Genomic DNA, 19,301 nt, shown 5'->3' on the forward strand with positions numbered 1-19,301 from the left:
TGTTATTGTGTTGCCATATTGATGTGGTGATGAGGGTTGTGCAGTGGTTCAGGAATCAAAAGAATGAAGGGAAGTAACTTCTTGAACCTGGTGGCATGGGACTACAGACCTCTTTACCTCCTGTACAATAAGGTGGAATGGCCCAGAAGTGATTTTTGCTGATAGATGCTGCCTTCTTGATGCAGTCCCTCCTGTAGATACTTCCAATGGTGGGCAGGGATGTGTCAGTGATGTATTTGGTCCATCCTCTCTGCTGTTTTTTGCATTTGAATTGGTGTATCAGATGCAATGCTTCAGTTAAATGGGCAGTGTTGAGATTACATCTGGAGTACCGTGAACATTGGAAGCACTTCAGAGACTTCTTCCAGAATCTTGTGTGTTGCTCCAGATTCCAGAGTCTGCAGTCTCTTGTGTCTCCATTTAAGGACTTAGTTATATTGTAATTTCATGCTTGTTATTTATTTATATCTGCATTTACACAGTTTGCTTACAGTTCCTGATGTTTACAATTACTGTTCTATAGATTTGCTAAGTCTGCAGGAAAGGAATCTCAAGGCTATATGTGGTGACATGTATGTACTCTGATAATAAATTTTACTTTGAACTTTAAATCTGTGGAATTCATTGCCACAGAAGACTGTGGAGGCCAAGCATTGGGGTGTATTTAAAGTGGAGATTTATGGGTTCTTGATTGGTGCTGGGATCAAAGGTTACAGGCAGAAGGCAGGAGAATAGAGTTGAGAGGAAAACTAAATCAGCTAAGATTGAGAGCAGGGCAGACACTATGGGCTAAGTGGCCTAATTCAGCTCCTTTGTCTTATGGCCTTGACTGAAATACATGTTTCTGTTTTAGATGTGGGGAGGATGTTTCTCCTCATGGTAGAAACTAGAACCAGGGGTCTTTACTTTCGAAACAGAAAGAAACGACCACCCCTTTGATGCTGAGATGAGACAAATATTTCTTCCTGGGGGCTGTAAGTGAGAACCTTTGAATTGTTTTTTCAGGCAGCGATAGATAGGTTCTGATAAACAAGGGGGTGGTAGATTACTGGGAGTTGTTAAAGAATTGAGGGGGTTGGTTAACAGCAGGATATGGAGTGGGTGTCAGAGAGGCAGAGGTGTGACCCACTTTAAGAAGGATGCAGGCATTCCTTGATCTATGCCTCCCAGCTATGAACACCCTTGATTCTTTGAGTGTCTTCAATTTATGGAGTTCTATTGCATCATTTCATCATGGTGTGATGGTCTCTACCGTGGGATCACGCTATATCAGAAAGCCCAGAATACGTTTTGTGTGTCTTACTTAGCAAGATATTTCCTGGAAGGATCTACCTCCTGTTCATTGGTTGGTCATTGTCACATCATACATGAGGTACAATGTAAATCTTTTGTTTTGCATGCCTTTCATACAGATCATTCCACACAAAGGTGCATGGAGTTGGTGCAAAGGGAAATCAATAACAGAATGCAGCATATATGTCACCGATACAGAGAAATTGCAGTTCAGGCAGACAATAAGGTGCAAGGCAGGTTGGGACATCAAGAGTTCGTCTTCATTGTACAAGAGGAACAGGGGTGCAGCCTTCAGGGAGAGTTCGGTAAAGTTGCACAGGTGGAGGGTCTTCGGGGGACTGGTGTGAAGACTAGGTTGGAATTGGCTTATTATTTTCACATGTACTGAGATACATTGAAAAGCCTGCCTTGCATTCTGTTTATACAGATCAGATCGTTACACAGTCTATTGAGGTAGAACAAGGTAAAACAAAATCAGTGTCAGATATATTATCACTGACATATGATGCTTTGTGGCAGCAATACAGTGCAATAGGTAAAATAGACTATAAACTACAAACAGAATCAGGTTTAATATCACTGGAATATGTCGTGAAATCTGTTGTTGGTTTGCGGCAGCAGTACATTGCATTAAATAATACTAAAAACTATAAATTATAATAAATATACATGAAAAAATAAAATAAGTAGGAGTCCAAAAATGAGGGGAAAATACCGAGGGAGTGTTCATGGGTTCATTGTCCTTCAGAAACCTGATGGCAGAGGGGGAGCAGCTGATCCTAAAACATGTGTCTTCAGGTTCTGGTATCTCCTCTCGGGTGGTAGTACTGAAAGGAGGGCATGGGAACCCTGAATGGTAGATGCTGCATTTTTGAGGCTTTGCACTGTGAAGTTATCCTTGGTGATGAAGAGGCTAGTGCCCATGATGGTGTTTCCAACTCTCTGCATCTTTATTCCGATCATGGCCCCTTCATACCAGATGGTGATGCAACTGGTTAGAAGGTGCTCCACGGTACAATAACAATGCAGAATAAAGTATAACAGAGAAAGTGCAGTGCAGCTAAACTATAAGGTGCAAGATCATAAGGATTTAGATTGTGAGGACAAGGGTCCATCTTATCATACGGGGGAACCATTCAATAGTCTTACTATAGGTTCTTGATTAGTAAGGGTTATAGGGAGAAGGCAAGAGAATGGGGTTGAGAGGGAGATAAATCAGCCACGGTAGAATGGGGGAGCAGACTCACTGAGCTGAATGACTTCATTCTGCTCCAATGTCCTTTGTTTTACGGCTTTATAACTTCATGGCTTAGGAGCTGTCCTTGAGCTTGTCAGTACCTGCTTTCAGGGTTTTGTACCTTCTGCCAGTGGAAGAGGGGAGAAAAATGTCCAGAGCAGGTGGGGTCTTTGATTATGTTGGCTGCTTTACTAAGGCAGTGAGAAGTGTAGACAGAGTCCATGGAGGGGAGATGATGTTTTTGGTGTTTTACCACATATGTGACCCTAAAGTTTGGTATGCCGTGGTTATAAGGCCATCACTTTATTCCTTTCCCTCCCCTTGACTTTCCTGTCATGGACATGGATTGTGGTTGCAGAGAGCTTGCAGGACTTCAGAGTTGGAAGTGTGGTGGATTTGAATTTAGTTGTAAGGGAGAGGATTGTCCGAAGATCAGAGTCATACAGGCCCTTCAGTCCACCATGTTCCTGACAACTATCAGTTACCCATCCCACCCACCATACCCCTCACTGGCTTGGTGATCCAAATATCTCCTTAAATTCTTCAAAGTAAATTTGTTATCAAAGTTCATGTATGTCACTACGTACAACCCTGAGATTCATTTTCTTGCAGGCATACGCAATTAGTCCATGGATTGATACCCATAACAGAATCAATGGAAGACTGTACCAACTTGGACATTCAACCAGTGTGCAAATGTTAACAAACTGTGCAAATAAAAAAGAAAGAAATAAGCAATAAAAATTGAGAACATGAGATGAAGAGTCCTTGAAAGTGAGTCCATAGGTTGTGGGGACATTTCAATGATGGGGCAAGTGAAGTTATCCCCTTTGGTTCAAGAGCCTGATGACTGAGAGGTAATAATTGTTCCAGACCTGGTGGTGTGAGTCCTAAGGCTCCTATACCACATTACTGATGGCAGCAGCGAGGAGAGCGCATGTCCTGGATGGTGAGGCCTTAAATGTTGTGATAACCTCTGCCTCAGGAACTGCATTTCAGGTTATCCCGTTTCACCTTGTAGCCCTTTATTCATAGATCATAGAGAAGTTGTTTCTCCCAAGAGAGATCCATCAGCTCTCCTCTGACCAGATGCCAGACACTTGTTATCGAAGGTGGCATAGAGCTTTATTGGTTTATTAATATTGTCCATGCACCGAGGTATAGTGGAAAACTTTGTTATGCGTGCCATCCATACAGATCATTTTGTTACAACAGTACATTGAGGTTATACAAGGGAAATCAAGGACAGAGTGCAGAATAGAGCATAAGAGCTACAGTCAGTGAAGTGCAGGCAGATAAGAAGGTGCAAGGACCATGATGAGGTAAACTATGAAATCACGAGTCCATCTTTTTGTGCTAGGGGGCCATTTAAGAGTCTTATAAGTGGGTTAGAGCTGTCCTTGTGATTAATGGTACATGTTTTCAGGCTTTTGTATCTTCTGCCCGATGGGAGGGGAGAGAATAGAGAATATCTGGGGTAGAAAAGGTCTTTGATTAAATTGCCTTCTTTATCATGGCAGCAAGATGTGTAGACAGAGCATCAGAGGATCAGGCACTTGGTCTGTAAATTTTTACACCTTTGTAATTCAAGTGCTCAGCTAGGTACTTATTAAATGCTGAGAGAATCTCCTGCCTCCATCATGTCTTCAGGTAGCACAATTCAGATTCCAGCCACCCCCGACAGGGAGAAAATATTCTTCCTCCAATCTCCTCTTAACTTACAGTCCTTGCTGTTAACCTGTGCCCTCTGTTTTAGATCCCTTTGCCATGGGGGATGGATTTTGCACTGTTTATCCAACCTAACCCCATGTCATTTTGTCTTCCCCTCAGTTTTCTCTGCTCCAAGCCCAGTGTTGCGATTCCCCTCAGTGCTGAGATGGCTGTGGAGGAGGTGGGAGGGTGAATGGGCTGAAAGGCTTGGGAAGAAGTTAGTTTGACCTTGTACAGACTGAAAGTCAGGAAGCAGGTTGATGAGGGGAGTAGGGAGAGATCCTTGTATTCTGGGTGGAGCCGATCACCTGAGGTCATACATGGCACTGTGGTTTGAGTGGCTGCCTTGCAGCTCCAGAGACCTGGGTTTGATCCTGACCTTGGATGCTGTCTGTGTAGAACTTGCACGCTCTCCCTTTGACCGAATGGCTTTTACCCCGGGTGCTACAGCTTCCTCCCACATCCCAGCAGCATGTAGATGGATTAGTTGGTCACTGGTGTAGTTTAGTAGCAAAAAGAATTTTTAAATTTCTAAAAAGGAGTGTGAAAGAGATTAAACCAGAGGTTTAATGTAGAGAGAAGAGAATGAGAAATAGCCCTTGTGGCAACTGGCGTGAAGTTGATGGGCTGAATGGTCTTCTGTAACAGGTCATGAAACTAAAGGAAGATTAAGGGCTCACTGGAGACACTGCAGCCAGACCAGATCCCTGTCTGTGAGCTAAGGCCAGCTTCAGTGCTCAAGGTTATTACCGTGTACAGCAGTTTTTTGCATAAGTCACATCAATTACATGTTATGCATTGACTATACATGTTCTGCAACCTTTATCAAGTATATGGAGCATCAGATCTGGCAGCATTCTGTCCACATGCAGGATAGTCAACTGCATATGATAAAGGAGTAGAATGAGGCTCTACCTTTCAATCATGGCTGATTGTTTTTCTGTCTCTCAACTTCCATCTCCTGCCTTCTCCCCATAACCCTTAACCTTAACCAATCAAGAACTTATCGATCTCTGTCTTAAATAGTCCTAATGACAGTCTCCACAGCTCTCTGTGGCAAAGAATTCCACAACTTCACTGCCGTCAGTCGTACAGAAATCTCCCCATATTTTGAGGCTATGCACTTGAATCTTAGACTTCCCTACTAGTAGAAATATCCTCTCCATATCCTCTGTGTTCGAGACTTTCATTGTGTGTGTGGTACTAATGAGATTCCCCTCTCACCCTTCTGAACTTCATGAGTATCACCAAGGCCCAGAGACATAAAACACCCCTTATGCATTAATCTCTTCATTTCTGGGATCAACCTTGTGAACTTCCTGCCATCTCCAGGTCACTTAACATCATGGTTTTGGATGAATTTCTCTTGGTTAATGCATAAAAGATCACGCTATTTAAAAATCTTCCATCCTGGAGTCAAAGATTTTTAATGGTAGTGTAGTGGTTAGCACAACGCTTTACAGCACAGGCAACCTGGGTTCAATTCCTATCACTGCCTGTAATGATTTGTACATTCTCTATGTGACTACAAGGGTTTCTTCCAGGGGCTCCAGTTTCCTCTCGAAATCCGAAGACCTGCCAGTTGGTAGATTAATCGGTCATTGTAAATTATCCTGTGATTAGGCTAGGGTTAATTTGGCGGATTGCTAGGCAGTGCAGATCAAAGGGCCAGAAGGGCCTATTCTGCACTCTTACTCAATAAATAATAACTAATTAAATAATTAAACTGTTATCTTTTATGATAGTATGATAATGTGTGGAGGTTGTATCATACACACCTGGGAATTTTTAAGGTAACAATAAGCTTTACTTGTTACATGTATGTCGAAACTTACAGTGAATGAAATGCATCGTTGGCATTAATTCAAATCAGTGAGAACTGTGTTGGGCAGACCACAAGGATCACCATGCTTCCAGTGCCAACAAACATGCCCACAACTCACTAACTCTAATTGTAGGACATTGGAACATGGGAGGTCACCGGAGCACTGGGAGGAAAGCCACGAGAGAACATGGTTATGGGATTTAGTTTCCACTTGCACAAAGCCTGAAGTCGATGGTTTGACTGGTGCATTCAGGTCAGTACAGAGTGGAGGCGGGGAGAGGAAATCTTTCATCATATGGGGAGTCGGGGACTCAGAGTACAGACCATAACTTTGTACTGGGGTGGAATAAGTTCAAATGAACACAAAAGATAACTGCGATGGTTACAGCACTTCTGCAAGTGAGAGTTGTTGGTTTTACATCTTAACCTGGTCATCTTCTACCAGCCCAGGGTTTTGAGTGAGTTTGGGGCTAAATCCATCTGGTTCAAGGAATCAGGACACATTCACGTGGGACACAGAACAATACAACACAGGAACAGGCACTTCGACCCACAATGGTGTGCCAAACAAATTAAGTTAATGATGCCTTATTAAACTAATCCCTTCTGCTTGCCTGCACATAGTTTATATCCCTCCATTTCCTGCATATTCATGTGCCTCTTAATCATGTCCAGAACACCTATCATATATGCCTCCACCACCACCCCAGGTAGGTCATTCTGTGTTCTTATGAAAAAGAAAGCAACTTGCTCCACACATCTCCTTTCAACTTGTTCTCTCTTGCATCTAAACTTTAGTGTTAGACATTTCAACCCTGGGAAAAGGATACTGGCTGTCTCCTCTGTATAGGCCTCTCATAGTCTTGTAAGTTCAAAGTAAATTTTATTATCAAAGTACATACGTTACCATATAATACCTCGAGATTTATTTTCTTGCAAGCATTTACAGGAAAGTCCATAAATACAGCAGAATTTATGAAAAATTATGCTGAAACAAAGACTGACAACTATCATAGAAAAGTACAGCATAGAAATAGGCCCATCTAGTCTGTGCCGAACCATTTAAACTGCCTACTACCACTGACCCGTAGGGGTATGGAGGACCATAGCCCACCATACCCCGGCCATCCATGTACCTATCCGGACTACTCTTAAATGTTAAAATCAAATTCGAGTGCACCACGTTCTGGCAGCTCATTCCACACTCTCACGGCCCTCTGAGTGAAGAAGTTTCCCCTCAAGATCCCCTTAAACTTGTCACCTTTCACTCTTAACCCTTGACCTCCAGTTGTAGCCCAGCCAACGTCAGTGGAAAAAGCCTGCTTGTATTTACCCTATCTATACCCTTCACAATTTTGTTTCCCTCTATCAAATCTCCTCTCAATCTTCTGCATTCCAAGGAACAAAGTCCTAACCTATTCAATCTTTCTATATAACTCAGGTCCTCCAGACCCGGCAACATCATTGTAAATTTTCTCAGAATCAGAATCAGGTTTATTATCACTGGCATGTGTCGTGAAATTTGTTAACTTAGCAACAGCAGTTCAATACAATACACAATATAGAAGAAAAATAAATAAATAACAGTATATGTAATTTGGAGATTAAAAATTGTGAAAAACAGAAAGAGTATATAGTGAAAGGGTGAGGTAGTGTTCATGAGTCCAATGTCCATTTAGGAATCGGATGGCAGCGGGGAAGAAGCTGTTCCTGAATCGCTGAGTGTGTGCCTTCAGGCTTCCGCACCTCCTACCTGATGGAGAAAAGGGCATGTCTGGGTGCTGGTGGTCCTTATTAATGGACACTGCCTTTCTGAGACACCGCTCCTTGAAGATGTCCTGGGTACTTTGTAGGCTAGTGCCCAAGATGGAGTTCACTAAATTTACGACCCTCTGCAGCTTCTTTCGGTCCTGTGCAGTAGCCCCCCCCCCCCCCAATACCAGTTAGTGATGCAGCCTGTCAGAATGCACTTCATGGTACATCTATAAAGTTTTTGAGTGTATTTGTTGACATGCCAAATCTCTTCAAACTCCTGATGAAGTACTGTATAGTGGCTGTGTTACCTTCTTCATAGCCTCATCGATATGTTGGGACCAGGGTAGGTCTCAGAGATCTTGACACCCAGGAACTTGAAACTGTTCACTCTCTCCACTTCTGATCCCTCTAAGAGGATTCGTATGTGTTCCTTCATCTTACCCTTCCTGAAGTCTACAATCGGCTCTTTTGTTTTACTGACATTGAGTGCAAGGTTGCTGCTGTGACACCACTCCACTGGTTGATATATCTCGCTCCTGTACGCCCTCTCGTCTCCATCTGGATTCTTCCAACAATGGTTGTATCATCAACAAGTTTATAGATGATATTTGAGCTATGCCTAGCCACACAGTCATGGGTATAGAGAGAGTAGAGCAGTGGGCTAAGCACACACCCCTGAGGTGCACCAGTGTTGATCATCAGCGAGGAGGAGATATTATCACCAATCCACACAGATTGCGGTCTTCTGGTTAGGAAGTCGAGGATCCAATTGCACATGCAGGTATAGAGGCCCAGGTTCTGTAACTTATCAGTCAGGATTGTGGGAGTGATGGTGTTAAATGCTGAGCTATAGTTGATGAACAGCATCCTGACATAGGTGTTTATATTGTCCAGTGGTCTAAGGCCATGTAAAGAGCCAATGAGATTGCATCTGCCGTTTGCCTATCACCTATTGTGACGCTAAGCAAATTGCAGTGGGTCCAGGTCCTTGCTGAGGCAGGAGTTCAGTCTAGTCATAACAAACCTCTCAAAACGTTCTCTGATTCTGATGTACCAAAAGCGATCTTTACGATCCTGTTTACCTGTGATGCCACTTTCAATGAATTATGGACCTGTATTCCCAGATCCCTTTTGTTCTACTGCACTCCTTAGTGCCCAACCATTCACATGGTTGGTCCTTGCACTTATCTGCATTAAATTCTATCTGCCATTTTCAGCCATTTTTACACCTGTTCCCGATCCTCCTGCAAGACATGATAGTTCTCCTCAATGTTCACTACACCTCAAATCTCTGTGTCATCCACAAATTTGCTGATCCAGTTAACCACATTGTCATCCAGATCGTTGATCTAAATGGCAAACAACAATGGACCCAGTGGCAATCCTTGTGACACTCCACTGGTCATCAGCCTCCAGTCAGAGAGGTGACCATCTACTACCCCTCTCTGGCTTCTTCCACAAAGCCAATGTCTAATCCAATTTACTACCTCATCTTCAATGTTGAGTAACTGAACCTTCTTGACCAACCTCCCATGTGGAACCTTGTCAAGTGCCTTGCTGAGGTCCAGGTAGACAACATCCACTGCCTTGCCTTCATCAACATTCCTGATAACTTCCTCAGAAAGCTTTTGGTTAGACAGACCCACCACACAGGAAATCTATGTCTATCAAAATGCGCATATAACCAGTCCTTTAGAATACCTTCCAGTAAGTTTCCAGCAACTGATGTTAGACTCACTGGCTTATAATTTACTCTTTATTTTAAGAGCCTTTCCTAAACATCAGCTATCCTCCAATCCTCTGGAAACTCACCTGTTGGTAAGGATGGTTTAAGTATCTCTGCTAGGGCTCTGGCAATTTCAGCACTTGCTTCCCACATGATGATGGAACACCTTGTCAAACCCTGGGGATTTATCCTCCCTAATTTGCCTCAAGAGAGCATACACCCACTTCTCTGTAATCTGTACAGGGTCCATGAAGTTGATGCCATTTTGCCTCAGTACTATAGACACTGCCTGTCTCATGAGTAAATACAGATGCAAATAGAGATAATTTCTTCTGTCTCCATGCATGGATTGCCATTCTAAACCAAAGTGCAAAAGAAGACAAAATGTGCACATAAAAAATAACGCTGTGAACATGAGTTATAAAGTGTCCTTAAAGTGAGTTTGTAGGGCATAGAATCAGTTCTGAGATGTGGGGACTGCAGTTATCCACACCGGTTCAGGAGAGCCTGATGGTTGTTAGGTAATAACTTTTCCCGAACCTGGTGGTTTGGGATTAAGGCTCCTGTATCTCCTTCGACATGTTACTGGCAAGAAGAAAGCATGGCCCAGATGATGGTGGTGCTGCTTTCCTGTGGCAGCATTCCTTGTAGATGTGCTCAGTGGCAGGGATGGCCTTGCCTGTGATGGACTGGGCTGTATCCACCGCTTTCTGCTTTTTTTTCTGTACCTAGATATTGGTGTTTGCATGCCAGGCCATGGTGCAACCAGTCAGGATACTCTCCACTGTGCATCTAACTTCTAGCAGATCTCCAATTAGCCTCCAGTTCTCCAGAGAAATAAAGTCCCCAGTGAAGGGATGCTTAACTAGTCCCAACACTTGTCTAACCCTTGCAACTCATCCGATCAGGTATTGAGCAATTGGCTCCCTTTTTAATAATTGGACTATGATGGCAGCAGAGCGGTTGAGTTACCTGTCTGATAGTTTAGAGGACTAACTTCAAATCCTACAGCTGCAGCTGTGGACCTTTAATCTGATTAATAATCTGGAAAAGCAACATCCAGATTTAGTAACGATAACAAATACTACTGGGCTGCTCTGCAGTCCACAGAAAGCACAGCCATGGCACAGTGGGTAGAGACACCACCTGACACTGCCAGAGACTTGGGTTTGGTCCTAAACTTCGGCACTGTCCAGGTGTGGAGTTTGCATGTTCTCCTTGGCCGCTGCAGATTGTCCCTAGTGTGTGGGTGAGAGGTGGAACCTGGGGAGAGTAGATGGCAATGTGAGGAGAATATCCAAAAGATGGAACTGTGGAATCAAAAGAAGTAATTGCCACAGATGGCTGTGAAGAACAAGTCATTGGGTATTAGTTAATGTCAAATTTGGTGGATGCTTGTTTAGTAAGGGTGTCAAAAGTTATAGGAGAAGGCAGGAGAATGGGGTTGAAAGGGATAATAAATCAGCCATGATGGAGTGGCAGGGATGACTCAATGGACCAAATTGCTGTTTTGTTTTACAGTGTTATGGTCTAATGGAATTGAATTGGTATCTATGGATCTACGAATGGTTAATGGTTGGCAATGACTTAATGGGCTGTAGGACCAGATTCTGTGCTGGATGACTATGACTGACCTAATACCCTCCAAGTGAAGAAAGCTGTTGTCCTTTGTGTGACTCTAGACCCACACTATGCAGTTAGCTCTTTAATCCCCTCACCACCACATTCTTGTAACCCAAAGTGTGATACTTGGTTCCTACATCCTCTAAAGATAGGTTGGGCTTATGTCTGAAAAATACAGGTATACAAGATTTTGACAAGGTGGATGTGAAGAGGATATTCCTTCTCATGGAAGAATCAAACTGAGGGTCTCAGGTTAAAAATATAGGCTTGTACATTTAAGACACAGATGGGGAGAATCATTTTTGTTTTGCCTTCAAGGTGAAGAGTTTATGGAACTCTCTTCCTGTGAAGGCAGAGACCTTTAATATTTGAGGTGGGTTGATTCTTGATCAGCAAGGGGATGAAACATCGCTGGGGGTAGGTGGGTACAGAACTGGGGAACTACAATCATGTTATGATCATAGAGAGTGGTAGAACTGGCATGAGGGTCCTGTTCATATTGATCATGTAATGGTATTGTGATAATGCAATGGCTATGTTGCCAGGCTAATAATGAAGAGATTTGGACCAACAGTGCATGAAGACCCAAGTTCAGTGCATCAGTGAAATTTAAATCGGTCAACAATTTGAAGCAACGCAGAAGCCCACATAACAACCACTCTGAGTGACTAATGTTCTTCAGGAATGGATCCTACCGTCTGGCCCATGGGTGACTCCAGACTTGCTAGTCTCATTGACCCTTCCATATCCCAACGAGGGGGTGGGGAGGGGGCATGAAATGCTATTCATGCCAGCCGCACTCGAATGCCACAAGTCAATAGTGCTTGAGTAATGAGGTTAACGAGCAGTCAGCCTGAACTGGTTGTCTTGGCAACCAGCATTAAAGATGACCATGAATGGGAATTCCCAAGATAATTGAATCAGAGAATCATACAGAATGAAAACAGGCCATTTGACCCATTGTGTATCCACGCTATCCACTGGGCATCCCACCTGCTATAGAGTAGTTGCTAACCCAGTGCTATAAGACTATTGAACAGTCCCTCATTAGGACCTTGACTTTACTGTCTGCCTGCACTGCACTTTCTCTTTAACTGTAACACTTTATTCTGCATTCTGATACTGCTTTTTCCTTGTACAACATCAATGCCTTGTAATGAAATGATCTGTATGGACGGCACGGCATGCAAAACAAAGCTTTTCACTGTACCTTATTAATATTAAATTTACTAATTGACCATCTTCCAGCACTTAGTCCGTAACCTTCTATACCTGGGTGATTCCAATGCATATCTGGAGCGCTCCTCAATGCTTCAATGCTGTGTTTCCGCTACTCTCTATGACAGTGTGTTCCAGGTACTTGCCACTGTCTGGGTGAAAAGGATCCCCTTCAGATCGGCACTAAAACTCTTCCTCCCTACACTAAATCTAGGTCCTCTAGTTTCATCCTCCCCTGATAAGGGCAAAGGCTTCTGGCAGCCTATCCTCTGTGTAGGATACTAACGTGTTCTTAGGGGTGAGGAGGGAGGGACTGAGAACAAAAACCAAAGTGGGGCTAATTGGAAGCTTATCAGGAAGCTGGATCAGTGAAGCAGTAAGCAGACCAAAGACCCCTTATAGTGAGCAAGTGGGGGGATAAATGTGGGTGAATTAAGTGGGAGATTCAATGATGTAACCGCAACGTGGAAGGAAAACAGTGAAAGAAAAAAAGAGGGTGACAAACCTATCAAGTGCATAGTACAGGAACAAGCCATCCACAACCACTGATACTTATCTCATTTACCAGCGCTTGCTCTGCCTTGGTGATTCATGTGCTTATTTAGATACTTAAATAGAAGATAGTACAGCACAGGACAGACCCTTTGGCCCACAAGGCTGTGCTGAACCAGATAAATTAGTAATCAAACTACCAACTAAACTAATCCCCCCTAACAACACAATGTCCATATTCTCCCATTTTCTTACTCATGTGCCTATCTAAACATCTCTTAAAAGTCTCCATTGTATCTACCTCTATCACCACTGCTGGACAGTGTATTCCAGACACCCACCACTCTCTGTGTAAAACACTTGCCCCTCACATCTCTTGTGAAATTACTCCATTTCACCTTAAACTCATGCCATTTGGTTTTAGACATTTCAACCCCAGGAAAAGTATACTGTCAGTCAACTCTACTGATGCCTCTTATAATCTTATAAACCTCTACCAGATCTCGTTTCAGCCTCTGCTGCTCTGGAGAAAACAACTCAAGTTTGCCCAACCTCTTGGAATAGCACATGCCCTCTAATCCAGGCAACATCCTGGAAAACACAAGAAATTCTGCAGATGCTGGAAATCCAGAGCAGCACACACTAAACTGCTGGAGGAACCCAGCAGATCAGGAGACCTCTATGGAAATCAATAAACAGTCTCCTGCACCCTCTCCAAAACCCCATCATCCTTCCTATAATGGGGCAACTAGAATCGTATGAAATACCACAGATGTGGCCTAATAGAATTTTATGAGGCTGCAACATGCCTTCCTGACTTTTGAACACAGTGCCCTGACTAATAAAGGCAAGCATGCCATAGGCCTTTTCAACCACCCCATCAACTTGTTCAGCCACTTTCAGGGAGCTATGAACTTGGATTCAAGGTGCCTTTGCTCCTCACCACTTTTAAGAGTCCTGCCCTCAACTGTGTTCCGTCTCTTTACATTTGACCTACCGAGATGCAACACTTCACATTTGGCCAGGTTAATCTCCATCTGGCATTTCCTCACCCATATCTGCAACTGATCTATACCCCACTGTATTCTTTGCCAGTCACCTATGCTATCCACAACACCACTAATCTTTGTATCATTTGCAAATTTACTAACCCACCCATCTACACTTTCATCCAGATCATTTGTACATATCGCAAACAGCAGAGGTTTCAGGTAAGTAATTTATAGACATCAGAAACAGCAGAAGTCCTAGTACAGATGTCTGTGGAACACCAGTAATTACAGACCTCCAGCTAGAATAGGTCCCGACCACCACCCTCTGTCTTCCATGGGCAAGGCAGTACTGAATCCAAATGGACAATTTACCACTGATCCCATGCATCTTAATCTTATGGATGAGCTTCTCATGAGGGACCTTGTCAAAAACCTTACTAAAATCCACGTAGACAACATCCATAAGCCTACTTTCATTATTCACCATCGTCACCTCATCAAAAAATTCAGCCAAGTTAATAAAACATGATTTGCCCCACATAATGCCATGCTGGTTCTCCCTAATTAGGCCATGGTTTTCCAAATGCTTATAAATCCTACCCCTGCTAATTCTCTCAGTAACTTCCCCACTACTGACATGTGACTTAACGGTCTATAGTTTCCAGGACGATCCCTGTTTCCCTTCTTGAATAATAGAACAACATCAGCTACTCACCAGTTCTCCGGAACTTCTCCTGAGGCTAGAGAGGACACAATCATATTGGTCAATTCCTTCACTTGCCTCTCTGAATAAACTGGGATATATCCCATCAGGTTTTGGGGACTTATCCACTTTAATGCTCTTTAGGAGACCCAACACTACCTCCTGCTTTACTCCAAAATGCCCAATCATATTAATATTTGCAGCTCTCTTCCACATCCTTTTCCTTGGTAAATACTGATGTAAAGTATTCATTAAGGACCTCACACACATCCACCGCATCCGAGCAAATGTTCCCCACTTTATCTTTGAGTGGTCCCACCCTCTCCCTAGTGATCCTCTTACTCTCAATGTACGTATAGAATGCCTTGGGATTCTCTTTAATCCTACTTGTCAAGGAATCCTCATGGCCCTTCTTGAGTTCTTTTCTAGCTTCTTGATTATCTTCAAGGGCTCTGTTTGATTCTAGCCTCCTAAGATTACTTTTCCTTTTTCTTCTTGACTAAATTCATCGCCTCACTTGACATCCAAAGTTCTCTTAACTTGCCATCCTTGTCCTGACTGGAACATCCCTGTCCTGAACTCTGTGCAGTTAGTTTTTAAACACCCTCCACATGTTGGATGTGGACTTGCCCAAAAAGAGCTGTTTCCATTTGAGTCTCCCTAGTTCCTGTTTAATTCCCTCGTAATTTGCCCTGCTGGAATTTAATTCTCCCACAAGGCCCATACTTATCCTTATCTAAAGCTACCTTGAAACATAAAGGAGTTGCTGTCACTGTTCCCTAACTGTTCACCCACTGAAAGACTGGTCACCTGGCCAGACGTATTCCCAACATCAGATCCAGTTCAGCCCCTCCTCTTGTTGGACTATGTGCATAATGATTTAAGAAACCCCCCTGGATGCACCTAACAAATTATGCCCCATCTAAACCTCTTGCACTTGGAAGATCCCAGTTTTATATTAGGGAAGTTGAAGTCACCAAAGACAACAATCTTATTTTTAACACCTTTCTTTAATCTGTCTGCATATCTGTTCCACAATATCCCAGTGGCTATTGTGGGGGTCAGTAGTACATTCCCATCTCTGCCTCCACAGCCCCCACTGTGGGGGGGAAAATCTTCCTCAGATCCCCTCTAAACCTCTTATTTGTCACCTTAAACCTTTTCCCTTTAGGTCTGAGCACCTCTGCTCTTGGGGAAAGTTTACAGCTGCATATATTCAGTGCATTAGGTACCTAATAAAGTGGCCACTGAGTGTATGTTCATGGTCTTTTGAGCTGAGGCCCATCCACTCGAAGTATAAATATATTCATTCAGAGATGTTCTTCTAAACACCACTGTTATAATGCGTCACTATTTGAGTTACTGTCAACTCCCTGTCAGCTTGAGCCAGTCTGACCATTCTCCTCCGACCTCTCTCACTAACAAGGCATTTTCATCCACAGAACTGCTGATCACTGGATTTTTAAAAAATTGTCATTGTTGTTTCATTTATCATTGTCTGTAAATTCTAGAAACTGTTCTGTGTGATAATCTCAAAAGATCAACAGCTTCTGAGATACCCAAACCACCCTGTCTGGTCAGAACAACTGAACCTCTTGACCGTGTCTACATGCTTTTATGCATTCATTTGCGGTCACAAGGTTGGCTGATGAGATATTTGCATTAACAAGCAGGTGTACAGGTGTACCTAATGTAGTGACTGTGAACAAAGTCACCAGAGAGTCACTGAAGCTGGTGATAGAAGTCTTTATTCATCACAATGAGCAGGCATCACTCTGTAGACACGCAAACAACAGGAATTCTGCAGATGCTGGAAATTCAAGCAACACATATCAAAGTTGCTGGTGAACGCAGCAGGCCAGGCAGCATCTTTAGGAAGAGCTACAGTCGACGTTTCGGGCCAAGACCCTTCGTCAGGACTAACTGAAGGAAGAGCTAGTAAGAGATTTGAAAGTGGGAGGGGGAGGGGGAGATCCAAAATGATAGGAGAAGACAGGAGGGGGAGGGATGGAGCCAAGAGCTGGACAGGTGATTGGTAAAGGGGATATGAGAGGATCATGGGACAGGAGGCCCAGGGAGAAAGACAAGGGCGGGGGGGGGGAGGAAAACAGAGGATGGGCAAGGGGTATAGTCAGAGGGACAGAGGGAGAAAAAGGAGAGTGAGAGAAAGAATGTGTGTATAATATTAAATAACGGATGGGGTACGAGGGGGAGGTGGGGCATTAGCGGAAGTTTGAGAAGTCAATGTTCATGCCATCAGGTTGGAGGCTACCCAGACGGAATATATGGTGTTGTTCCTCCAACCTGAGTGTGGCTTCATCTTTACAGTAGAGGAGGCCGACGCAGACTGGGAGACTGCTTTGCTGAACACCTATGCTCTGTCCGCCAGAGAAAGCAGGATCTCCCAGTGGCCACACATTTTAATTCCATATCTCATTCCCATTCTGACATGTCTATCCATGGCCTCCTCTACTCGACTGTACTTCTTCCTAGAGATGCTGCCTGGCCTGCTGCGTTCACCAGCAACTTTGATGTGTGTTGCTATTCTGTAGACACTCTTGGTAGAGGCTCACAAACTCAAAGGTACATCACATTTTTATACCTGCAAGATCAATGGTAACAGTAGGTGATGATGTGGTAAGGCGAACAACTGGAGTGCCACGTGGGTGGCCATAACTACAGATATGTACTGGATATGTACTGACTATAATGGGAACGTATGTAAAGGATGGAAAGTTATTGAATGGTTTATTGTATATAATTTTATTTTTGATTAAAGTATATTTTGAAATAAAAAAAACAGTAGGTGATACAACACAATTTCAATAGTTCAATGGCATAATCTACTTCAATACTTTGGTTTGACAATGCTTCCTTTGAATTTCACATCTACAGTGGGAGACACCTCTGAATGCTCAAATACCTTGGCTGGGTCACTTGCATGAATTTACACAATGGTGCAAATTCCTTAAACCCATAGTTGATGCAGGGCAATTAACACAACCGTATTGTCTTAATGTATGGCTGATACAAATGCAATTTATTACTGTACTTTGAGGAGTAGTCTGTGTTTGTCACTTCAATTTACAAAGGAAAACACTGAAAGCTAATTGTGAGCTTCCTGATCCTATTTACAACTACAATAAGAACTCGAAGCCTGGTTTGTATGTGAATAAAGTAGATATGAACTCCAGAATACTCCCTAAAGTACCTCCTCATAGCTTCTGGATAGAAATCTGTCCCAGGAAGGCCAACCTTTGAGGAGGATTTGATTAAGTAGGGCTGCAAAAATGCCCTTCACTTCGGATCCTTTCCCTAATTACTAACCTATCATGTCCCCATGAGTACCCATGTCGAGACTATCTAACATCTCTAGCTGGCTATCTACAAGACTGTCAAAGAGATGACAATATAATGTTGCAGAAATTTGATCACTTTCTCTTCACCCTTTCAATCTGTTAGTTAAAACTATCAGAAATGGCTGTCAGCAGTTATTCTAAGTAGTTTTGTTCCTGTTTCATGGGTGTTCCATGCCCATGAAGGTTATCAGCATGATCTTGACAATCATGCTTTTTGATATACTTACAGGGGGGTTTGGGGTGCTCTGTATTTGGGTAGCTGTAAGAACTTCACACCGTTGGCACCCCCTTCTATCTTGTCCTTTCGCTGACCCAACTACCGGAAGAACCCAGCTTATTTGTGTTCACTCCTCATTAAGCTGTGGTGGCTCCTTTCCGATGCTGTGTGCAATTTCTTCTCTCTTTCTTAGTCTGGTTTGCCATGGAGTTTGTGGACTAAACTCTGATCCCTTCCCATCTATTTTCCCCAATATCTTTCTATTCTGACCTGCACAATTAATCATCTACCTCCAAGAACTTATTACAAAAGTATAGTTGTCATCATACTTTAAAATTCATTCATGGTTTGCTGACATGCTCTCTTTGTCCTCTCCATTTGCGTTTCCATTGTGTTTCATCTGTGTGTCTACTTCGATCAGCTGTGGTCAGATGTGATGCAGCAGGCGAGTATTTATCAGTTAGATTCTCTGTAAAGACACTGTTAATGGGTAGACTTGATTCCTTGTTCTGTCTGTTAGGGCAACAAGAAGGGTGAGTCAACCTGAATCCAGTGTTTCCACTGGCTGCCTCACCAGGTCTGCAGAGGTGTCATTTGTCAGAAGCGACACCTGTGGTCCTATCCACCTGGGAGCAAACCCTGCCTTTTCAGGCCGTTCCCTCACCATGACCTGCTCACCCAGCTGTGGGAGAATGATCTTCTCTCCCTCTGGGTCTCTCCAATCAGCAGTATGTTGCTGCTGTTTCGCACTGTCCCTCATCATGTTAACTCACCTGGTAATAGTGGTCCTTCACACTCCCACATAATCTTACTAAACTGGCTCTAGTAGTTTCTTCCTGTACACCTTCAACTTCTGTTGCGTCATGTTCTTCTGTTGCTGTCTTTGCCCGGTGAACAGTACACTCATTCCCTTTCTGCACCTTGCTCTCCCCTTTCTGGTGTATCTTTACTTTAATTGCTGCTATCTTTGCAGACAGTTGCACTACATCTAATGCTCCTGTGTTTGGCCCCTACCCTATAACTTCCTGGTAGGCTGAGCTCAGGCCTTCCTTCAGTATTGTCAGGAAGACTGGATTATTGCTCCCTGGACTGTCTAACCCTGTGTATTCCTCATATACTCAGTATTTACGCTCAGCATAATCTATGGCAGG

The 19,301-nt window shown here is 43.3% G+C and overlaps 1 protein-coding gene across 12 annotated transcripts in view; it reads left to right on the top strand.

The window, feature by feature from the left end:
• The window catches only part of LOC134346695 (ras/Rap GTPase-activating protein SynGAP-like), a 663,780-nt gene that overhangs the window by 19,454 nt on the left and 625,025 nt on the right, over positions 1-19,301 (top strand). The window contains exon 1 of one of the 12 annotated variants that reach the window (XM_063048231.1): positions 6,290-6,318. The exons of the other annotated variants lie outside the window; for them this stretch is intronic. The gene's annotated coding sequence lies outside the window, so the exon portion shown is untranslated. Of the gene's footprint in view, positions 1-6,289; positions 6,319-19,301 lie in introns of those variants that run through there. 12 annotated transcript variants of the gene reach the window in all.

Source organism: Mobula hypostoma, chromosome 5, assembly GCF_963921235.1.
Source record: "Mobula hypostoma chromosome 5, sMobHyp1.1, whole genome shotgun sequence".
NCBI lineage: Eukaryota > Metazoa > Chordata > Chondrichthyes > Myliobatiformes > Myliobatidae > Mobula > Mobula hypostoma.